The 25040-nt window shown below is 44.2% G+C and overlaps 1 long non-coding RNA gene across 2 annotated transcripts in view; it reads left to right on the top strand.

The window, feature by feature from the left end:
* Positions 1-20776, top strand: part of LOC140606339 (uncharacterized) — a 32913-nt gene extending 12137 nt beyond the window's left edge. Inside the window, exons 3-4 of one of the 2 annotated variants that reach the window (XR_012008678.1) lie at positions 17185-17347; positions 17663-20776. This is a non-coding gene — a long non-coding RNA (uncharacterized lncRNA). Of the gene's footprint in view, positions 1-17184 lie in introns of both variants that reach the window. The other variant, XR_012008677.1, reaches the window with a different exon arrangement.
* The last annotated feature ends 4264 nt before the right edge of the window (positions 20777-25040 follow it).

Raw genomic sequence — 25040 nt, 5'->3', positions numbered from 1 at the left:
TGCCCTTAAAAATCAAATGGGATCTTGGTTTATTTGCTACTATTTGCTAATGCCATGGATAGTAACGAGAGTCTGGCATCTTATCATGTCTTAGTCTTTGAACTAGACCTGTCTAGGACAGCCATGGCCTGGCAATAGGCCCAGATGCTCTGGCTAGGCTTTAATTTCTATCTTGGCCTCTACTTGAGAATCATCTAAAACAACAAGCTAGGTGGGAATGACTCATAGAAGTACCCCTTTCCTCACAATAACAACAAAAATAATAGGAGCAACCTTTACTGATTGCTTACTATGGGGTGGGCACTGTTCTAAAGGCTTTATGTAGACTTAAGCCTCACAGCAACCGTATGAGACAGGAGCTGTCCCCCCCTTTGCAAACAAGGGTCATGGGGCAGTAAAGAATCTGTTCCCAAGCGGTGGAGCAGCGACGCACACACAGGCAGGCTGGTTCCACAGTCCTAGTGGAGACTAACTGCTCCTCTTTGCTGCTCCCTGGCTACCTCCTGTTGCACCTCCCCAAGGGGTGCATTGACTTCTTTGTTCCAGGCATCACAGGAGGTACCTGGGAAGGGGTCTCCCCCAGGCCTTAATCTTACTTTCTGCTTTGTGTCTCTGGTCCAACTACAGAACTTCTTCTCACTTTCTTCTAAATAACTTTCTTCTGCTTTGATTTGAGGGTAGAGAATTGAGATTTTCTCAGACTCGCAGACAATTGTAACTACAAACCATTGGCAAAAAGGCAACTCTTAGTGAATCTGTATTTTTTTCCCCTCTCTTACTTTTAGATGGATCAGGTTCAGTTTAATCATTCTTGGAAGACCTTGCTGAAAAAGTTACTAGCACACTCCAAAATTTGAAATTTTCTTACAATATCTTTTATTGTTAAAGACTCAGGAAGCACATAGTATGAGTCTCAAGGCTTAACAGGTAACAGGGTTATAGAACATAAAAAAGGACCGCTAAATTCTTGCATCAATTCTTTCTGGGACATCTGGGTGGTTCCGTGGTTGAGCGTCTGCCTTTGGCTCAGGTCGTGATCCTTAGGTCCTAGGATCAAGTCCCTTATCGGGCTCCCTACAGGGAGCCTGCTTCTCCCTCTGCCTATGTCTCTGCTTCTCTCTGTGTCTCTCATGAATAGATGAATAAAATCTTAAAAAAAAAATTCTCTCCTTCATCCAAACATCTCAGTTTAGCCTTGTATCAGCCCACTTCTAGTATTAGATTCTATATCAGTTAGGATTCTTTTGGTTGTGACTCAACCTAACTTAAGAAGAAGAGAAATGTATTGGAAGGCCACTGGGGGCTCAGAGAACTGACTGGAGCCCGGGGATTATGGTTGAGGAATGTCAACAGTGATCCCCTTGGAGGAGCTGCCTGGGCACTGCTGCAGCCAGTCCCTGCTTGTTTGCTCTCTGCTCAAGATCCTATTCCCAGGCAATGAACATCAGACTGGTCAGGCGTGGGTCACTTGCCCACCTGGGGATAGGTAGGCCCCACAAGACTATGCTTGGTGCAGAAGAGATCATTCCAATAAAGGAAACAAGACTGCTGTTTAGGAGGAGAAGTGGATGCAGAGCAGTCCATATCCTACAAACTCCCCTTCCACCCAGCAACACTGATCACATGGCCTCTGTAGCTGTGACAACTGGGTCCTGGCAGCTGGATCAGAGTGATAACACGCTGGATGGAGGTCTGGAGGAAATCTCCAGCAGTTAGGTGGATGTTAGGGATGAAGGACCTTCCCAGCCAACACATGCCCTTGGATGTCACCTTCAGGGATAGAATTCCACATTGGGTCTAATTTACTGTGGTAAGACTTAGGCACTTGGGAGTTAAAATGTAACAAAACAAAATTTTGTTTGTTTGGTGTTAGCTTTCTTTGCTTGTTTGTTTCAGGTGTTTGTATCTAAGGGGTAAATACAAATACATTTAGCTGTCAGCATTCAGTTGTGTTCTCAGAAGCTAGCGATTCATCCCCTTACTCATTCACTGATTTAACAAACCACGTAATGGATATTTACTGAGCACTCTGGTCCTGGGCACGGTTTAGGAGCTGAGGAGATACAAACATGGGTGGCCTCATCTCCATCCTCGAGGCTTAATGTCCGAGTCGTGACAGAAGTTGTAGAAATACTTCAGTCTACTTGGAAGGAACAGTTTGATGCAAAAGCTCTGAAATCAGAGGTACAAAAGTGCAGCGCTGGATTTGAACCCTGGCTGTGTGACCTTGGGCCAGTAACGGACTCTCTCCAAATCTTAGTTTTCTCATTTCAATAATGGAGGTAATAATAGTTCCTCCTTGAAAGGCTGGCTCTTCTCCTTAAATCGATGAATAGATTTCACGTAACTCCAATCAAACTCCCAGCATTTTTTTTAAAACTGGAAATTGAGGGGCACCTGGGGGCTCAGTTGGTTAAGTGTCTGCTTTCAGCTCAGGTAGTGATCCTGGGGTCCTGGGATCCAGCCACAAGCCTCAAGCCTTAAGTCGGGCTTTCTGCTCAGCAGGGGAGTCTGCTTCTCCCTCTCTGCCCCTCCCCCACTCCTTCTCTCTCTAATAAATATTTTTTAAAAATGGAAGTTGATAAGCAGAATGAACCTAAAATATATAGGAAATATAAAAGGCCAAGATAATGTCAAAGAACAGAGCTAGAAGGGTCACACTACCATATAACATGATATATTATAAGGCTACAGCCCTTAAAACAGTGTGGTTTTTGACGCAAGGATAGACAAATAGGTAAAGGAAGAGTGTGAAAATAGACTGACATATATAGGTCACTTAACATACTAATTTATGACAAAGACAATATTGCACAGCAGTGCAGAAAGGGCTTTTTTTGGTAATAATATTTATCCTTTTGTGTCTTGCTTATCTCACTTAGCACAGCATCTTCAAGATTCATCCATGCTGTAGTAGGTGTCAACATTTCATTCATTTTTAAGGCTGAATACTATTCCATTGTCTGTATGTACCACATTTTGTTTATCCATTCATCCACTGGGGGACATCCACTGGTGGTGTTATTTCTAGCTTTTGGTGACTGTGAACCATGATGCTTTGCATTTTGGTGTACAAATTTCTGTTCAAGTTCCTGTTTTCAGTTCTTTCAAGTATATACTCAGAAGTGAAATTGCTGGGCCATTTGCTAATTCCATTAAAATTTTTTGAGAATCTGCCATCCACTTTCCACAATGGCCGCACCATTTTACATTACCATCAGCATTGTACAAGATTTCCAATTTCTCCACGTCCTTGCCAACACTTATTTTCTAGTTTTTTGGTTTGTTTTTGTTTTTGATGATAGCCATCCTACTGGGCGTGACCTAGTCATTTTTTTTTTAAGAGAGGAGGTGAGGTGGAGAGAGAAAAGGAGAGAGAGAATCTTTTTTTTTTTAAAAGATTTTATTTATTTATTCATGAGAGACAGAGAGACAGAGAGAGAGAGAGAGAGAGATGCAGAGACACAGACAGAGGGAGAAGCAGGCTCCATGTAGGGAACCTGACATGGGACTTGATCCTGGGACTCCAGGATCATGCCCTGGGCCGAAGGCAGGCGCTAAACCACTGAGCCACCAGGGATCCCCAGAGAGAGAGAATCTTTAGCAGACTCCACACTCAGCATGAGCCTGAGATCATGATCCAAGTTGAAACCAAGAGTCAGACATTTAACCGACTGAGCTACCCAGGCACCCCCATGACCCAGTTTTTTAAATCTACTTTTTGTGCTGCTAAATGAGTATCTCACTTTGACTTATATGATCACTGGTCACTATGCTATGAAATTTAAGTCAACATATAGTGGGTGTTTGCCACATAATAGTCACTGAACTTAGTAATTTATTAACTTAGTTAATCACCACAACAATTTTTTGATATTTAATTTAAATATAACATGCATACAGTTAAGTGCACAAATCCTAAGTGTACACATTGATGCATTTTCACAAACTGAATACACCTACCTGACCAGCATCTAGATAAAAAGCTAAAACATCAGCACTCCAGAAATCCCCTGGGTGCCCTCTCCCACTGCTATCCAGTCCCTCATTCCCCACCAACACCCAGTAGAAAGCAATGATAACTAATACCTTGACTTTAAACTCATAGATTAGTTTTGCCTGTTTTTTGAATTTTATATAAATGGAATAAAAAAATATAAAATCTTTTGTGTATCGCTTCTTTTACTAAATATATGTTTATGAGGTTCATTCATGTTTTCACATGTAATAATAGTTTATTTATTAGCATTGCTAAATAGTACTCCATTTTATGACTATATCACAATTTATTTATCCATTCCACTGTTGAGGGAGATTTTGGCAGTTTCCCGCTTTCAGCTATTACTAATAGTTCTGCTGTGAGCATACTTTTGTTAAAGATCATTTGATGGATATATGCACACAATTCTATTGGTATTTACCCAGGAGTAGGATTGCTAAGCCATAAGTATGTATATATTTAGCTTCAATTGCTACTTCCAAAGGGGTTGATAAATATACACCCACCACAGAATATGAGAGCCCTAGGAGATACCACCACTTGCCCACATTTGGCACTGTTTCTCTTTTTCATTTCAGCTATGTTTGGTGAATATGGTTTGAATACATCCCATCAAATTCAGATGTTGAAACCTAATCCCGAATTTGATGTATATAGATGATGAGGGCTTTAGGAGATGATGATGGATTGGTGCCCTTATAAAAGGCCCCAGAGAGATCCTTTGTCAATGTTACAGCTAGAAAGCACAATCTATGAAACAGAAAGTGCGTCCTCACCATACACGCCCACCTTGTGGGACTTCCCAGCCTCCAGAACTATGAGAAATGATTGTCTGCTGTCTATAAGCCACTCTGTCTACGGTGTTTTGTTATAGCAGCACATATAGACTGAGGCAGTGAAGGTGTAGTGGTACTGCATTGTGCCTTTAATTTGCATCTTTGGGGAACAGTGAAATTGTGCACTATTTTCATACATTTATTGGCTGCTTGGATATCTTCTTTTGGGCAATGTCTGTTTAAATATTTTGCTCATTCTTCCATTGTGTTGTCTTCCTTTTTTCTTATTAATTGTGAAAGTTCTTTATTCTGAAAATGAGTCTGAGTACTGTATATTGTAAATATCTTTTCTCACTTGCCTTTTCACTGTCTTAATGATGTCTTTTGATGAATAGAAGTTTTAAAATTTTAATCTAGTCGAGTTTACTGGGTTTTATTTTTAAATATTGATTTATTTATTTGCAAGAGCAAGAGAACTGGGAGGAGGGGCAGAGGGAAAGGGAGAGAAAGTTTTAAGCAGATTCCCTGCTGAGCGTGGAGCCCGTGCAAAGCAGGGCTCAATCTTACAACCCTGAGATCATGACCTGGGCTGAAACCAAGATTTGGATGCTTAACCAACTGTGCTACCCAGGTGACCCAATTTACTGTTTTATTTTAGTGTCCTATTCAAGAATCTGCCATCCTCTAAGGTGATGACGACTTTTTGTTTTATTCTATTTACTAGTTTTTCTTTTACACTCAGATTTATAAGGAATCTGAATAAATAAATCTGAATACATTTCTATGTATTATATGAAGTAGGGATTTGAAATTCACCTTTTTTCCATACAAATAGCCAAAAATGAATTCGATTGTGAATTTGGTCTAGTCCAAATACTACCTACCTTCTGAAATATTCCCAAAGAATCCTAATTATAAATAACTATTTTAAATTAATGCGATAAATATTTTTGGCACATCTAGTGTTTACTAGTCTCGCTAGGTTGCTAAAGGGACGCCTCTCTGAGAGCAGACACTTGAACTCGGACCTGAATGAAATGACACCAGCCGTGAGCAGAGTTGGGGAAGGAAATTTCAGGAAGAGGAAAGGAGCAAGAATATGCGAGCTTGATAGTCAAAGAAACTACAAGAAGGCCAGTACAACCAAAGGATGATGTCTAAGAGGATGTGAAGCACAGATGATTCTTTCAAATGGGAAATTAAAGGAAGGACAACCGGACTGGTGTCACCACAAGATGACAAAGCCATGCAAAGTTTGGAAGGGAACTGTTTTTCAACCTGGAATTCTTTCCATTAAGAGTGAGGGCAGAATGAAGACATTTCAGACTTACAAGAATCCAGAAACCTTATCTACGAAGCAACTCTCCTTAGGGTTTTTACATGGTGGTCTACTCCAGTGGGGTGAGGGCAAGAAGAGGTAGGAGCCTAACCAGGAGGATAGTGAAGCCAGTGCCCCTGTGAGAGCAGGGCATCTCTCCTGGACAACAGGTGGTTCGGCATGGAGCAGGTTTGGAAGAGGTTTTGAGTATTTTTAGCTTTTACCTATGCTCCTTCTAATCCATTTTCCACAAGTAAACTTGGTAAAATTTTATTTTATTTTTTTCAAAGACCTTGTTTATTTATTCATGAGAGACACACAGAGAAAGGCAGAGACACAGGCAGAGGGAGAAGCAGGCTCGTGGAGGGGCTGGAGTTGGGGCTCAATCCCAGGACCCTGGGACTATGCCCTGAGCCAAAGGCAAACACTCAACCACTGAGCCAGCCAGGTGCCCCTCAGTAAAATTTTAGATTACCTCCCTTCTCAGTTTAAAAGCCTTAAATGGCTCCCTGTAAGTTTCAGAATAAAATCCAACTTTCAGTGTGATATAAAAGGCCCTTTGTTAGTGACCTCTGACCATCTGTCACCACTCTGGATGGCCACTCATACCCTCTCCTCCAATCACTGATCTTTTAACAGACTTCTTAAAGCTCCCTGCCACCATGAAGCCTTTGTAGCTGCTGCTGCTGCTCTCTCTCTCTCTCTCTAGAAGCAAGCCCCTTTTCCCTGCCTTTCTCTGGAAGATTTCTTCCTTGTCTTGCAAACTTCATCTTCTTGGGGGAAAACTCATGCTCTCCTATCCATCATTGGCTTCAGTGCCCTTGGTTTTACCCCATGATTTCTTATGCTTCTCACCTCTAGTACCACTCTGTCTCCTTGCATTTTCTTATTTATCTGTTCTCCTCCTAGATTCTAATCTTGAGGGTAGGGAATGCATTTAAAAAAAAAAAAAGATTTGTTATTTATTCATGAAAGACAGAGACAGAGAGAGAGAGAGACAGAGACAGAGAGAGAGAGAGGCAGAGACACAGGCAGAGGGAGAAGCAGGCTCCATGCAAGGAGCCTGTTGTGGGACTTGATCCCAGGACTCCAGGGTCACGCCCTGGGCTGAAGGCAAGTGCTAAACCGCTGAGCCACCCAGGGATTCCCCACTTTTTTAAATGTAGGTTTCATACCCAGCATGGAGCCCAATGCAGGGCTTGAACTCATGATGCTGACAGCAAGACCTGAGCTGAGATCAAGAGTCAGACACTTCACCAGCTGAGTCACTCAGGTGCCCTGGAACTGATTGAAGTTGTTGAAGTTTCTATGATGGCTTCTCTGTGGTCAGACTTGGGTAAAATCTCAGCTACATCATTTACTATGTTATCTTGGGAACTCTGAGTCTCAATTTCCTCACTTGCAAAGTGATGAGGTATTTTTATCTGCAGCACTTGGCACACAGAAAGTGCTCCGTAAGTTGTGTGGAATGAATCCATGCAGATGTGCACAGTTCCCAGGGTAAGAGCCTCTCAGCAGGGGAGTAAGGATGACTCACTTCATGATTGATTCCTCCCCTCCCCTCCCAAGAAGGAGTGCTCGGCTTCCTCTCAAGGACCGTTATGCCTTGAGGGTGGTGGGGGAAAATCTGAAAAATGCAGGCTCTTTTCTTTTTCATGTTTATCCATGTGTTCACCTAAGGCATTCAGGATATCTCAGAAGGTAAGAATTTCCCAAACATATCATTGTCTGATCATTCTTACAAAACTATCTAACCATGATGTTACTTTATGACCCAAATTTTCTTAGGTGTAGATGTGGTAGTTATAGACTGTCTGGAGGAGGCAAAGGGATCATGTACCCATTCTGCAGATGGAAAACCTTGTAATCTTCTCTAAACTCCTCTGAGCCCAAGAACTCACATAACTTGTCAAAAGTCTGCCCAAAAGAGGTCTTCAGCAGCCCCAACAGGTGTTTCCTCTCCCCCAGTTAAACGAATATTCTTTTTTTGTTCTTATGGTGGCGGCAGCATCCCCATGGGGCTGCTCTACTGTAACTGAGTTTCTAGAAGCAAGAGAGTTGATCCTTCTCAATGTGTTTACAAGACCTGGAGCAGAGTCACAGAATGGATTGTGAACTGGTACACGAAGGTTCACAGCAGCCTTATTCATAATAGCCAAAAAGCAAAAACAACCCAAATGTCCATCAACTGATAAATGGTTACATAGAATATGGTATATCCTTACAATGGAAATATTAATTAGCAGAAAAAAGAATGAAGTACTGACACATGCTACAACCTGGATGAATCTTGACATTACACTCAGTGATAAAAGCCAGACACAAAAGACCACATACTATATGATTCCACGTATATGAAATGTCCAGAGTAGGCCAATTTATAGGGATCAAAGCAGGTTAGTGGTTGCTTAGGGCTGGGGGTGGTGGCTGGGGAGTAATGCAGAGTGGCCACTAATGGGTGTAGGGTTTCTTTTTGGGATGATGAAAACATTGTAAAATTGATTGTACTGTTGGTTGCACAACTCTGTGAATATATCAAAACCCATTGATTTTACACTTGAGATGTGTGAATCAGAGCTCAATAAAGGTGTTAGAAAGAAATAGATCTAGGGGAAGTTGGGGTGGGGAGAAAAAAGAGACTGGATTGTGTTCTCTCACATATCTCCTACTATAAGCATTCATTCTGCAGGAGAAAGAATCAAGATCCTAACAGTGGGTTAGGATTTCTGACCACCAGGCCTTCCTCTCCCCACTCAGTAGAAAGAAGTCAGTTATCACAGTGGGTTCTAGCTGGGTCATCTTTCAGGTTAACTTTTTAAACTATTGCTAACTTTTGCTTTTCTCTTTCCCTTCGTTCTGCCTTTTTCTCCTTCTCAGGACCCAGTTGTCCCACAGGTAGACAGAACTTGGACCACAAAACTGGGGCAACCAATCTGTCTAAAAAGTGTGTTGAGTACAACACTGATCTGAGGTACAGAGCCCTGAGATTGAGGTTAGCTTTCAGGTTTCTCTGTGCAGGAAGCTATAAGTATAGTCCTTTCCTGGAGAAAGCTCGTGGTCAAGTAGGGAGATTCGCCAATTCACATCAAGAAAGAGCTCAGGATGCTGGTGTTTCTGCTTTTTCTTCTCCATGAGGGATTGAACGTGAGGCTGGCCAATGAGGGTCATCTCCATGAGGGATGTCAGCTTAACAGGAGGCACAGCACCAACCTTTACATGTATGCCACCAAATTTTGTTCAACATGTAACATTTGCTTTCCTTACACATGGTTCTTTATGCCATTCTCTGTCAAACTGAACATTGATCCTATTTCTCAAAGTAATGTAGGTCCAGCTTACTTTAAGAGCAAGGAGGCATTGGGCAAAGTCACACTCAAGCCATTGCTGAGAAAGCAAGAGTGATTGCTGGAGTATTCCAGGACTTGCTTTGATTACTTGAGATGTGATCAGGGCAGGGATAGCTGGACTCACACAATGGCTTAGGTAAACCAAGGAGTAAAGGGTTAACTGTCAGGGGGTTTGGACAGAAAACTCTGTTACCCTATAATTGTGATTGTGTTATAATAATTGCTGGCTTGTTTCTTGTTGCTCTGAATCTTTGATTCCTTCAAGCATGCCACCAAAAATTCTAGTATCTGGAGAAGCTGAGAGCCACTGGATTATCTACTTATTCCCTAAAGTCCCCTCTGATTGAGATTGCCAGATAAAATACAGAACACCTGTTTAAATTTGAATTTCAGATAAACGGCAAGTTATTTTTCAGTGTAAATGTGGTGTCCCATGAAATACATGTTTGTCTGAAATTAAGTTTAATTGGGAGTCTTCCATTTTTATTTGCTTCGTCTGGCACCCCTCCCTGGGATTCCCTTTGCAGAGAGAATAAATGCAGCCCCATCAGGGCTAATGTTTTGTACTGTGTGCCATCTAGTGGCCACACCAACGGGGGGAAAAAAACCAGGAAATCACTTGAAAACAGCTATGCGAGAACACCGTAAAGAAACAACTCTGCTTTCATTTGTAAGATTCTTGAAATTTTTCTTTCTTTTTCCTTTCTTCCTTTCTTTTTCCTTCCTTTCTTCCTTTCTTTCTTTCGATGTAGTGCCTGTGACCAAATCAACAGCTTAAAGTGTCCAGCAAATATCTGAAATTCCTTGTAAGTCATCCAGTGTTTAAAGGGCAACACTCACCCACCTGAGGCCTTGGGCTCCCCCATTAACACATAAATGAGAACGTGCAGCCTTGTCCTTGATCTATTGGGGCTTCCAGCGCTCCTAGTAATTGTTTTACAATAAGCACGTGGCTGCCAGCAATATCTAGTAAGACATAAGTCAGGCTGGTGCAATTTTACTAAACCCAACTGGGCCCATACGGAGACACAGAGAAACAAGTATTTCCTGTTTACTGTTTACCAGGGGTATGGGGTTAGGTGCCAAAGGGAACCGGTACCATCCAATGAGCCAGTGGCTGCACGCTGGAATCACTCGGGGTGTTTTTAAAAATACCAATGCCTGTGCCTTACCCCTTTCTCGTGCCCCCTTTCCCCTTCCTCCTTCTCTTTTTCTCCTTCTCGTTCTATTGAATCTTGTGTTATGTATCTCATGGCATTACTTTTAAGTAGTATATTTACAGTGCTGAAGACTTAGTAAGAGATGGACTTTGAAATCAGATTTCATTTTAAAGCTTGGGATATTTTAAGGATGGGATCTCTCATCCTCAGTATATCCGCAGAGGCCTGATTTGTTTTACAGAGAAGGTACAAATGCACAGGAGCTTCTCTGTCTCTAATTTTGTGTCTGGCTATGTGGTCTTTGTGTCTGGCTTCTTTTACGTAGCATCATATTACCAAGGTCTACAGGCCCCATAGCAAGGATCATTTTTTTTTTGAGGGGTACTGGTCAGGTTCTTTGCAGAATGTCCCTCAGTTGGAGTTTGTCTGTTTTTGTGTTTCTTTTGGTTAAACTGGGGCTATGGGTTACAGGGGGATGGCCACAGCGATAAGTAAAGACATCGTTTTTAAACTGCTGTGAGAAGCCCTAAGACTAAGAAGTGAAACCAAGTCTGCCTGGATTACTCAGGAAAAAAACAAAACAAAACAAAACACCACCACAGAGAGACTTTACTTTTGAGACTTTCAAGTGCTAAAAGTGGTATATGGAAGGATCGCCTGGCCTTTTACCCAAAGAGAGTTGTATGTCCCCTATCCCCAGAGTGGTGAAGAAAGCCTTTATCTGACATGTAAACACAACTTGACATTTGTTCTTTCTCTCCCCCTGGCTCTATGGTGTGATCTTGGGTGATTCAAGCCCTCTCTCTTGGTGCCATAGAATAGGAAGTTGGAACCAGTCACCTCCAAGGTTTCTTTTTTTTTAATTTTTTTTTTTTTTTTTATGATAGTCATACAGAGAGAGAGAGAGAGGCAGAGACATAGGCAGAGGGAGAAGCAGGCTCCATGCACCGGGAGCCCGACGTGGGATTCGATCCCGGGTCTCCAGGATCGCGCCCTGGGCCAAAGGCAGGCGCCAAACCGCTGCGCCACCCAGGGATCCCACCTCCAAGGTTTCTTCCTGCTACAACAAGTTATGTTCTAAGAGATGATCCTTAGTCTCTACAACATCCAGCACATTCCAGAGTTTGGCTCCCTTTTCTTCCATATTAGTCTCAGGTGGTTGGATTCACACGACATATGTTCCCTACCCCCCAGAGAATATGCCCGCCCAACCCCATTTTTAAAGCCTTCTCTGCAGACAAACACACAAAGAAAACAAAACCTAGAAGTTTGCTATGAGGATCTCCACTCGGAGGAATCCGGTGAGCACTCCAGAACGGCAGTGCCCGGAGCAGGACCCCTGTCCTGGCTGTCCCTGCTCCCCTGCTGACACAGCACAAGGGCCAGAGTGATGAGGGTCACAGGCAGATCCACACGCCACACGATGTTAGAGACTCTTTCACCCCAAGGGGCTGTTTTGGTTCAGCAGCTCCTATGGCTTGAATAAGTTAATCACTGATAACAGGAGATTAATTTATAACTGGATAGCAGACAAGATAGTTCAGGCTTCGGTGGGGTGGCACTGAACTGTGGCATGGGGCATTGCTCAGAAGACGCCTGGTCTGCACCTTGGTGCAGAGGCTGAGAACCTCAGATCCACACCAGTTCCTAGAGGCTGCCTGGACAAAAAAAGAGAGGGAAACTGTGCCAAGGACTCTCCTCTCTGTAGCATACTCACTGGTCTTAGAAATCCTGTCCAGACACATTTGAGCTTATTGGAAAAGTCCAGTTAGAAGGGAATATTAGCCTGCCAATGCAGCCCAGCCCCGTTGGCTAAACTGTATGGGAGGGGAGGGCAGGAGGGGACAAGTAAGGAGACAGGAGGCAATGGAAAGATGTGGAAGGAGAGCTGGGAGTCTGGAGTGGGCTGTGTGGTAAGAGATGGTTCCTACAGCCTGAAGCACCTAGCTCATGGACTGCTCCCACTCCACTTAAAGTAAAGGCAGGTCTTTGAGGATCTACCCTCCCATCCCACATGCATCCCCTCTGTCACTCCCAACATGAGCATCCCATTCTGGGCCCCAAAAAGATAGAAATGAGGGCAGCCCTGGTGGCTCAGCGGTTTAGCGCCACCTTCAGCCCAGGGTGTGATCCTGGAGACCCGGGATGGAGTCCCATGTCGGGCTCCCAGCCTGTGTCTCTGCCTCTCTGTGTGTGTGTCTCTCATGAATAAATAAATAAAATCTTTAAAAAAAAAGATAGAAATGAATTCCTGGGTCCCGAACGTCATACTCCAGACATTGCTTTTGTATCAAGTATAAGGACACTTTCTTGCAACATGGGACGCGCACAGCTATAGATGTTATCTGCAGATGCTGCTGTTTTGCCAGCTTTAGGAGGCTTGTATTTCTAGCCAGGACAGTTTGGAATTCTGAAGTCAAGTCTATTTATCAAGGAAACCCCTGGCAATACGGCCTTGATGGCACAGGGTTCAGAAGGCTATTTCATGAGGCTATAGTCTTACTAGAGAAAGAAGATAAGAAAAAGCAAGACGGTAAATGGAACCAAAAATAAGAAAGAGGCCAGATTAAAAGTGGGGATGCTGAAATGCGGACTTCCCACCCAAAGTGTTCTGGGAGTCCAGCTGAAATGTGGGTGATTTATGTGTGATTGCCCACCAGGAGCCCAGTCCTTGTCATTTTGACTCAATCTCCCTGCCCTTCCCTGAGAAGTACAGCCCTTGCAGTATCCCATTTCTGTTTTTGTTCATGTGGTTCCTTCAACCCAGAATGCCCTTCTCTCCTTTCTTCACATAGCTCATATTTGCTGGCTGAGGCATCACTTCCAACAGAAAACCTCCCATGAACCCTCAGGTTAGACCCTGGGCTCCTTCTCTCTGGTGTTTAGGTTCCTTATATATATATCGCAGCAATGTCTATGGGTTCCCAATCCTGATAGGCAATTCAGCATTGCCTGGAGGACCTTGTCAAAAATACAAATCCTAGATGCCCGAATCTCTTGGAGCAGGGCTTGAGAAGATGTGTTTTATTAGCCTTCACATGTGTTTTGGATGCCAGGCCAGGATTGTGTATCTCTTGTTTAGTCTGTGTCCCCTGGGCCTGGGCATAGGGGTTAGGTCATGGAGACCCATGTCACTGTGCCCAAACACCCCCTAGGCAGAAAAGGATGCAGAAGTGCAAGACCCATGCCCTTTAGTTCATACTGTTTCCATCCACTCATAGCTCCTGCCTTGTGTCCCAGACACGGTCTTAGGGATATAAGACAAAACCGACCACGGTCTACCCTCACACCGCTTACAGACTAGTTGGGAGGCAGAGGCAAATCACATCACCCACACACGTGTTATTGCAAAGTGCAATGTGAATGTTAGAAAGGAAAAGTGAAGCTGCTCAGAAACCCTGCAACAGGCACTCTGGCATAGGCTGGGAGGCCAGAGAAGGCCAGACTGGACTTTAAATGAGTTTAAAGGACACAGAGAAGCAGGGAATAGTCTCTTACTGGATTGTCTTAGAACCATGCTCTTTTGGACGCCAGCTGAGAGGCATTGAGGGAATAAGCCCCTCCAGACACCAACATAGTCTCCAATAGGAACTTCTCCTTACCCCTACCCCACGACCCAGCTTTCACTTCTACTTTTCTGCTATCCACTCTTGCTATGAGCCTTTGGGAGATCATGTATTTATAAGTAGAAGAAAGACCTGTTTCTTTATACTGGGGGCTGCCTACTAGCATGTACAGTGCCCTTGCTGAATTATAAACGTACATGCGCCTCACTTTGACATAATTTTGCACTGGGCACCAGGCTCGACTGGTGATGTACAGGCTGGACTTAAGTCACCTTCCCTCCCCCTCATCAGTGGAGCACTCTTGTGCAGTGAACAACTTGGACAACCTTCTGTGGTGGCCCTGCTGCAATCTCAAGCAGAACGTTCTGACTTCTTGGCTCTCCCTTATAGCTGGAAGATTCCTTTATCCTAGAAGGAGATAATTACATCTTCTATGGGCATAAATCTGTTTGGACATTTAGAGAGGAATTTATATGTATTTTCTGGAGGGCTGGGTGTTTTTCTTATCTAAATTGAAAAGAGGATTCTTTTAAATATGATCCAAGAGAGTTCTTTCATATGGTAATCATGCACACTCTGGCTGATAAGCCCTAGACTTGGCATAAGGTTCAAAGCAGAAATTGTGTTCAGATGAGACACAGGGATGCTTTTTGATCTGATTTGCTTTTAGCTGCTGACATTGGGCTAATTTTGGCTTCTGAGTGGCAGGGGGCCTCAGAAACCTGGGAAAAAAAGATCTTTTTAAAGCAAGTCCGAACTACCTAGAATGGGTGGAAGGGTCCTTGTTACCTTTGGGAGCTAGGAAAAGCAGCATTTTCAGGTGGAAGAAAACTCTCATCACACGCTAGAGACAGAGGATTTGAGCTGGAGTGGCCCTTGAGAAGCACTTTTGCCAATGGGGAAACTGAGGCTTAGAGAAGGTGGACTCACTCACTTAGTGAGTGGCGGAGCCAGGTTGACACCTGACAGGTACTTTCTTCTGCGCCCAAACCTTGCTGGTGGCTAACCGTGTCCAGTATGAAGATGGTATAAGCAAACTGGGTGGCTGTGTGTATGGGGAAGGCAAGAAGTGGGTGTGTAGGGTTAAAACACGGAATCTGGCCGAGGCCAGCATGGCCCCTCCTCTTTCAGATATGGGAAGCTGTTCTTCCTATTTACGAGGGTTAGAGATAAGCATCATGCACAGGAGAGGACACTGGGAATGGAAGTAAGGGAGGATGGAAGCCCATCTGACAGACACCATAGAATGCACAGTGAACCACATGCCACATGGCTGCTTCATAAGTGATGGAGGTAATCGGTTTGGGGTACGGGAGGGTTGGGTGTCAAAGGGGCATCCTACTTTGGATACTGTATCTTTCTAGGTCGTTCTTGGTGAAACGCTTTCAGTTGTGAGGATAAGATGAGCTAATGAGTGCTCAGCAAATAAATGACAGCATCTCTCAATAGAGAGCCTGCTAAGAAAAGGGGTGAAGGAAAAGAACCTTCTCCTTTTATCCCCACAGCAATGCTTTCATGAGGTGTGATCCTCCCCAACTCACAGATGAGGAAACAGGAGACGTTTCCTGCCCAGGGTCAGACAGGTTGGCAGCCACGAAGCTGGGCTCTTCTGGTGGTGTGCTATCCTCCAAGCCATGCCGGCTTCTCTGAGACTCAACAGAAGTTCCGCAGCTCCAGCTGACAGTTCCTTTTCTTGCCTCCCGGCCCTGCCTTCCCTTCCCAGAGGACACGGAGCAGACACGATCCCCAAATTCAAGTGCCTTTGAGTAGGGGCATGGTGCTTTGTGCACGAGCCCTGATTTTGGCAGACAAATGTGTTGGCAGCTCAAGCATTTGAGAATGCTGGAAATGGGGGTCCCTTTTCCAAAGATGAAAGATCAGGAGACATTGTGGGACATACCCAGGCTTGGTTTTACCCCAACTTGTTTTCCGAAGGCCCAGGCTCCACTGGCACGCCAGGGCCCTGTTCTGATTCAAACTTAGGACGTGGGCACAGACATCTCCAGCTGAGGCTGCTCCTGCTTGGCTCCTGAGGGGTCCGGGCTGCCTTTCCTTCTCTTGTCTCCTAGTTACTGCGCTTCTGGGGATAAGGAAGGGGCAGCTCCAAACAAAGCCCTTGTTTTGTGGGCTTTTCATTTCTTTTGTGAAACTCTCCTACTGATTAGGCAACTGTGAGTTTTTCATCAGTATCCACTTCTCTAGTGAGTTTCACCAAGCTCTAACTCTAAAAAACAAAATTCAACATTTCCGTGCCCTGTGAAGGATGTGGGTAAACATGGAGAGAGAAATCAAAAAGGTGAGCGTTTCTGACCCCCTGAGCATTTCTGTAGGAGTCCTGACCAGGCCGGGAGAAGAGACTTAAGTTTTGCTCCTCTTTCCCTTCCTGCTGTGTGATCCTGGGCAAGTTGATTAACCTCTCTGGGCCTCCATGCTTGCTAAGGCCTCTTTCAGCACACATATTTCGCTGTAATAGATATAGAAGGAAACGCTCAGAAATGTACTTCCTTTGTAGTGCTGAATTTTGCACATTCGCTGTGGCCAGTGATACCTGATGAGTTTAGAATTTTTTTTTTTTTTTGGATGGAACAGGGACAGGTGTTAAAAACAAAGATTTGAGTTCTTTCCAACCGTGGCCCTAAGTCTGTGGGCTTGGGAGGCCAATCACGCTATAGAGTCATATGCATTTTACCTTATAAAAGTATATTCAGCTTGCAAAAAATAAAATCCTAGAGATAAAGTGGTATTTCCAAATTCCACTGAATTGTAGCCTCAGAACTAAGAGCCAGACCATGTGGTCCAAACTCCTCAGTTTATAGGTGTATGGAGGCCCAGGGTCCAGGAGGGAAGTACCCCAGGACTCCTGGAGAATTTGAGATGGACCTGGAGCCAGCTTGTATCCTCTCTGTACAAATAAGAGCCGACTTGAAGAGTATAAAGATTATAAAAATCATACTATTATCTCAAGATAATAATATATGTAAATACAGGCCCAAAGATTTTTTTATTTATATTTGCAGCTTAACACACATAAAAACCCTGCATGTCCTCAGACACCACTATGGACGTTCAAGATTTGCATTTCCTGAAGCCACCCTGTGAGCGACTCTGAAATAAATTAAAAAGAGTGGTCAAGCCTGAATGCACACTGAGGTTTTCGTGTGCTCAGCTCAGCAGATTCAGGTATGACCCCTACAGAGCTTGGACTCTGAACCGGCGCTAACATTCTCGACGCTCAATGACCATTTCACACAATGAATTCATCTGTGTAATTGTGCTCAGCTGCCCCAAGATTAACTCCATGTTTGCATGAAGATCAAAATGCTTACTTTAAAAAGTTTTGTGTTCTTCCATTTCTGTCTTATCTGGGGAGGTATTCGTGCTTGGAATTTCCTGGGCTTTTCTTTTTAAAATCTCTTGTAGGGACTAAGAATGTGAGAGTAGGGGGTGGGGTGCCTTACTGACCTTTTATTGTTTGTTTGTTTGTTTTTTAAACAGTTGGCACCTGTTCTTCCCTGTGTGGATGTCCTCTTGTCAAATGTAACCCAGAACATTGGGACCTTAAAGTGGGTGAGGGCATCATCCTTGCTTGCCCCTTCCCCTAAATCCTATGTCAGTTAGAACGTGATCTAGAATTGTGCTCTATCAAAAAGTTTTCTTTTGGGTTAGAGTTTATACACAGTAAGGGGCACACATCTGAAATGCACATCCTGATGGGCTTTTATAAATGCACTTCAGCTTCCTTGTGTCTTCAGTTACTGTTTGTAGTACCACTTGGTGGTTGCAAGATCTGTTCTGGGCTCTTCCACGGCCTGCCGCTTCTGAGTGGGGCAGAGGCCAACGTCGGGGGGCGCTGAAAGGGTGGTGGCATGATTCGAGTCAAAAGGACTTATTTTCTACAGGTTCACCTCATTTGCACTCTCTAGCTGCAGTTCTAGGAGAAATGTCGGATGGCACCTGCACTTTCACTCAGAATGGGGAGCGGCCAGGAAAGGGAGACGTTTGAATGGGGTGGGGTGTTTCCACTTAATCATTACCACTGCTGACATCAATGAAAACCTGCATGGGTACCTACAATGAGTGGAAAGGAGGCCAGGCTCTCGGTAAGTACTGTGATGAGGTAGGGGACAGACGGGATACAAAACCGAGCGTGGCTTGTATTGCAGCTTTGGCACACGGTTGGCTTTTGTGGTTGAAGGATGCAAACTGCCCTGCTGTTTCCAAACAGCATCGGGAGAGGAACGGTTGTGTTTTCCACCCAGGACATAGGCAGCCTTGAGAACAAGTATGTCCTTTCCAGAAATAGGAAGTCAACTCTTTACTTATGCAAGTAATGCTATAAAAGGGCTTTATAAGTTGAGTTGCTGCTCCTGAGCTTTGGACTGACCCCGGGATTGGTCTCAAAAGGCTCCTTCCAGAGGAAGGAAGGTCCTGAAGCTCGCAGGTTGAGCACTGGTCAAACAACAATTTAAGTCAAGTAGAACCTCCCCCAACAAGCTGAATGAGCCCAGGTAAAACCCGCCTCAAGACAGCTTCTGGGCAAAGATGATACTCTCTCCACTTCAGCCTGAACCAGCATCACAGCCTGGCTTCAAAATTCATTTTTGCAAAGTTAAAAAAAATAAAAGGTTTTAAAATAAAATTCACTTTTAAATCCTCTATTACCTTAACCCCTTCCTTGTGTACCTTCAACTCTCTCTCTGAGCCCTTCACCTCATCACGGTCCTTTGGCAAAGCCACAATCTTGGTTAGATCTGACTCAGCTCACTTCACGCCTAACCCCATGTAGCTGAACCAGGTTGGAGACAAACATGCAATCGTGCTGGTGGCTCACACACTAAATTCACAACCTCAAACCCCAAGAGGCTCCTTAGTACTGCCAGGCAGTTATGCTATGTATCCCTGGTCAATATATATTGGCCTCTCCTATTCAATCAGTATCTGTTGAATGAATGGATTGAATAAATGAATTTTGTTTAGGGTCCTATTGGCATAATAGTTCTGCTTGCCCAAGTTTACAAGTGAATTTTATTTTAAAAAATTTATTTTTAAAATGAACACTGGCCTTGGGACTCCTATTCCAGTCTTAGCACTGCTGCTTACTAGCTGGGTGATCTAAAGCGAGTTATTTTTCCTCCCAGGGACTCAGCCTTTTCTAAAAAATGAGGTGGTTGGACCAAGAACACTAGCAAATGGAAAGTCTCTTTAGATGTAGGTCAAAGGAGTGCTATAGGGTCCCTACCTCCTGGTGAAGCTCAGAGATCCATAATTCTTCCTTGAGCCAAGCAAGCCCACAGCTGGGTATTAGTCAGAAGAGGAGTGGGGTCATTGGCATTTAAGGGACCTGAAGAGAAACACCTGCAGGAAGACTTTTTCTCTTCTTTTTGGTCTGATTATAGTGTCTGATCCTGCAGCCAGAAAGAGATTCCAAAGTAGGCAAACCTCTCATGCTAAAAGTCAACAGTGATTTTGGTTCTGAGCAAATTTAAGGTGGAGTATAGAGGAGAGGTGACATTGGACTGGGGTTCAGGTGCCTGGATTTTATCCCAATTCGGTCACTGATCATCAGCCCCTTCCTTCTGTCGGGCCTCTGTTTCCTGATCTGTATAATGAGTGAATTTAAGTTCACTAAGCTTTTCTCTGGCCTCCACCACTTTCCAACACTGGTGGTGTCTTTTTGCCCCTTTTAAATTTGCCTGGCCTGTTTCAGATCAGAACTGGCACAGCTGCAGCAAGTTTATGATGGTAACACCAAGGTCTTGAATAAGAGCAGGACTTTGTAATGGTAGGAGGAAAGGTTCCTACATTGATGGTAGGAACACCTGCCTTTGAGTGGAAAGCCAGCTGGGTGAGTGACCACAGACTCAGGAAACACCCGCTCCCTCAGCCCCAAGTTCTAGAGTAATGTACAGCCTGTCCTCCCAGAGTGGGGCAGAGTAGGCAGTTTGGGTGATACATGCACAAATCATTAAACATGAATCAAAACCTCTAGTGTGAAAATCATGTTCAATTATCTTTTGATCTTTCTGATTCCTTTAAGGGGTGTATTGTTGGGTTAAGACATCTTAATATTCAAATCTTTGCTAACCCTTCCTCCCTGGCAACATTCTCTTCTGACCCCCACTTTTTATTAAACAGATTCAAAATGGCTGAGGCTCAGAAAACTTTGCCAGTCTAGAATTTGGTAATGGTATTTTGCTAAATTGCATTTTTTTGTGGATAATTAATGGAAAGGGATATTATGTTCCTATTTAGAGCAGTGAAAAATTTAAAATACATGCATTTAGGTTAAACCAGTTAATTTCTATAAAAATATTAAGTAATAATGTATAAGGTAATGCCCTTTATGACAACATAGAGCAGATGCTTCCTGGGGTTTAGAAACACTGGAGGGAGGCATTCCCCAATGTAAGATGAGGGGGGGGGTTCCTCTGAACTTCACAATAGTGCTTCATTTAGATTTAGTAGGTAACTCAGCTTCAGGTCTCTCTATCTCTCTTTTTAAAGTAGGCACCATACCCAGCATGGAGCCCAACGCAGGGCTTGAACTTACAACCCTGAGATCAAGACCGAACTGAGATCGAGTCGGATGCTTAACCCACTGAGCCAGCCAGGAGCTCCTCTTTTTTTAAATAAATAAATAAAAATAAATAAATAAAAAATAAATAAATGATTACCTTTTCCTGATCACTACTGTATAAAACTTGGAAATATAGAAAAACATGTGGAACAAAAGGAGAAAATATAGAAAAACATATAGAATGAAAATCCATGCATTGTCTCTCAAGTCACCACTCCTAATGCACTGGTAAGTTTTTCTTCCTTGGTGCACCAATGCAGCTGTTACTACCATGTATGTATTTTATTTCTGTAGCCAATTGTATTTCCCTAGTGTTACAGTACATGTGTGTCCCAATATCCTTCTAAACTTTATACATTACTTATTAATATTTTATTTATTCATGAGAGAGAGAGAGAGAGCGGGAGAAGCAGGCTCCATGCAGGGAACCCGATGCAGGACTCAATCCCGGGACTCCAGGATCACATTCTGGGCTGAAAGCAGGCGCTAAACCGCTGAGCCACCCAGGGATCCCTATACACATTCTTTTAAATGGCTGTCAGGTATTTAACACAGAAAAGCCCCACAGTGGATTTAACCATTCCCCAACTGTTGGGCACTTGGATTGTTTCCACTTTTGACCATTCAAATGTTGTGATGAGTATCTCTATGCATATCACTTCGGCTGCATTTTGGATGATTTCCTTACTGTAATTCCAGAAGTGGCATTCCTAGGTGGGAAGATTTTTAAGGCTTTGGGGATATATATTGCCAGACTTTTTCCAAAAAGATGGGGCCTGAAGGTACTTAGATCTGAACCCACATTCAGTGGGACGCACTCTGGTTTGCATGTGCAAGGTGGGGTCGTTACTGGAAAGTGCCTCAGCCTCTGCCACTTTGGTTAAGTTACCCAACTTCACCACCTCCTACAGGTACAGGTATGACCAGTCACTCCCCAGGAATCTGAGAGCGAGTGTTCTTCAAATCTAGGCTTGTGAGTGCCCATATTTAATTTCAAAAGTACGTCATTAACTAATGTGATTCTCCTTTTGTGTAAAGGGATCAACAACACAGTTTTCTGGAAAATGACTTGTTGCAACAGTTTAAAATGCTCTTTTGTCGCTGAGCTGGGAAAAGTTGGAATAAACACTGCTGACTTTAGGGAGAAACGTGTAGAGGACCCTGCTCATTCTTGCTTGGTGTCCTCTGTGCATGTGCCACAGCTGTGCTGGGAGCCATGTGTATAGCATCTCACTGAATCCTCCAAAACAGCTTTCCCCAAAGTACATTACAGAGAACCCTTGCTCGGCAGGAGGCTAGTATGTGTTCCTTGCAAAACACATACTTTTCTGTTGCTTGGAAGAGCCTGTGTTGATCAAAGTTAAACAGATTCTTTCACAGCTTTCTCGGAGCTTGGTTGATCTAATGTTATTCAAGAATCCTCCAGGTGGGGATGTGATGAGAGTCAGCATTTGCCAGACTCCCCTGACATCAGAACTCTTTCTCACACATCTCATCTGATGGATGTTCCAAAGAACACGCTTTAAGAATCACAGCTGACAGCAATTGTGCAAGATAATGTTTACCCTTGTAACGTACAAATGAGAAACCGAGGCTCAGATAAATTGACCAAGGTGGCACAGCTAGTGATTTGTGGACTCAGGATTTGAACCCAAGGCCACCTGACCCCAGGCCTGTGTTCTGTTCCACTGTTCCCGGCAGGGGATTGGGATCAGGGTGCAGGGTGCCTCTTAGTCAAGAGTTGGGTGCATAAAACTAGAGGGTGAATATGAAATCAAGCTCAGAGCTTGGGAAGAGGATGCCATGTGAGTGCATTGGTCATGGAGCTCGAGCCGGTGGAAACCAATACAGTCTTAAGAAACCAAGGAAGTGGGTGGCCCGGGTGACTTAGTGGTTTAGTGCCTCCTTCAGCCCAGGGCATGATCCTGGAGACCTGGGATCGAGTCCCACATCAGGCTTCCTGCATGGAGCCTGCTTCTCCCTCTGCCTGTCTCTCTGTGTCTCTCATAAATAAAATATTAAAAAAAACAACAACCACAAAACCAAGGAAGTGGGGAACACATAGAGCATTGTAAGACAGGGAATGGATTCTGAGGGCCCTACTATTAACACTTCGTGGATTTCTTTCTTATGGACTCAGCTGGTTTATGAGGGAGGAGAATTCACCTCTGTGCCAGGGGTAAGGTGGAGAGCGAGACAGGAGCATTACTCCGTTGTGTTCCTTTACTGTGTTGTGTGGAAGAACCCAGAAGACTCTCGCATTATTACCCAGCAGCTCTTGACTGTGTTAGCTGCTCCATCCCTCCCACTACAGTCTTTTCCCTTGTCCACCCTGCTCCATGGCCTCTGCTCAGACTGTTTCCTGCTGGGGCTCTCTAACAGCTGCAGGCTTAACATGCGTGCACTACCCTGGCCTCAGAGGTGTGGAAGAGACGAAACCTGGTAACACAATAGCCAGAGCACTTCCATGCATTCAACAAAAATTCACTTGCTGGCATTGTTCTAGGCTTCAGGCATGTATTAGGAAACCATCTAGACACAAACCCCCTACCTGGAGGCATAGTCGTTCTAGTGAGGGAGAGAGACAATAAACCAGATAAGAAAAATGTAAGATAATGATAAGTAATAAGGAAGAAAAGGGGACATGAGCAAGGTGGGGATGGCACAGTGGGGGCTCACATTTTGGATATGGATGGCCAGGGAAGGCCTTACTGAGAAGGGGCTTTTTATTCCCTACACCATCCTTTGAGCAGGAAAGGGATACGACACTTGTTGTACCTCTAGTAGGTGCCAGGTATTGCACATTTATATGTATGCCATATGTATTTTTCCCTTTTCAATTCATAGATGAGTAAAGTGAGGCTCAGAGAAGCCAAGTAATTTTTCCTAGGTCGCACAGCCAGTGGATGGAAGAGCCCCAGTACACTGGAAAGCCCATGCTTTGTCTGCAAACCCATACTTTCTTCTGCAAAGAGTTAGCCAGGCCGGGTACCTTCTCTTTCTCCCTCTGATAGCTTTATTGAGGTATAATCTGCATACCATATAATTCATCCACTTGGAAGTGTACAATTCGATAGCTTTCCTAATCAGGTGGGTACCCATCATGTGACCATCATTAATTTCAGAACATTTTCCTTACCTCTCCCCCAAAACCCCATAGCCCCTAGCCATTAGCTCCTAGTCTCCCCAGCACCCCAGCCCTATGCAGCCAATAATCTGTCTTCTGCAGATTGTAGATTTTAATGTAGATTATTCTACATGCACCTCTTCTGAACCTGTCCCATACATGGGATCATATGTGTTTTTTTGTGACTTTCTTCAGTTAGCATTAATGTTTTTGAGGTTCATTCATGTTGTAGTATTCGTACTTTATTCCTCCGTATTGGATAACACTTCATTGCATGCATTTCATCTTATCCATTCATTAGTCGATGGACATTTGGATCAAGTTTTTGTGTGAATGTATGTTTTCGTTTCTCTTGAGTATAGATCTAAGTTGCTAGGACATATGATAACTCGATGTTCAGTCTTTTGAAGAACTGCCAGACTCTCCCTTTCCTCTAAGAAGCCACATCAACAACCACCATAGGCTATGGTTCTCCCTCTTGAACATGTGTTCTCCTGCATCTCTAGAAAGTGCCTGACCACTTCTAACCTGGATGACTACAATGCCTCATACCTGGGATTTCTCTCCAGTAGGTCACCCTCAGCTGTACGTCAGATTCACAGGGAGGAGTTTCAACACCCCAATGCCCAAGCCACACCCCAGACTCATTACAGCAGCCTCAATGGGGGTGGGGGACCCAGGTATGAGCCCCTTTACAGCTCCCAGGTGATTATAGGCACCGCCAAATGTGATAGCCACAGCACCTCTAACCCATGCTTCATGCTGCCACCTTAGTGCAAATCTGATGTGTCACCTGCACTCTTCTTGAAACCCCCCTTATGGCTCCCTGTGGCCCTCAGCAAAATCCCAGCTCCCCAGGATGCATTTCTGTGACCTCATTCCACCTACCACCCTGTCCTGCCTTCTTCCCCTCTCTGACTCTGGTGGCCCCTTGCCACACCTCCTTGCCTTTGGACTGACGGGTCCCCCTTCACTGGCTAGTCTCTGCTCTCCCTGGGGTATTGTCTGGGCCCTCTCTCCCATATTGACTGTAACATTGTGCTTATTGGCCTGTTTGTGAGCTCCTCTGGGCCAGAGCCAGTATATCATCCATCTTTGTATCCTCAAGCTGCAGCTGCCTGACACACAGCAGGTGGGTTTGTTTGGTGGGTGGGGAAGGGTGATGAGTG

This window comes from Canis lupus, chromosome 16 (assembly GCF_048164855.1).
Source record: "Canis lupus baileyi chromosome 16, mCanLup2.hap1, whole genome shotgun sequence".
Taxonomy (NCBI): Eukaryota; Metazoa; Chordata; class Mammalia; order Carnivora; family Canidae; genus Canis; species Canis lupus.
This window is presented reverse-complemented; position numbering and strand designations above follow the sequence as displayed.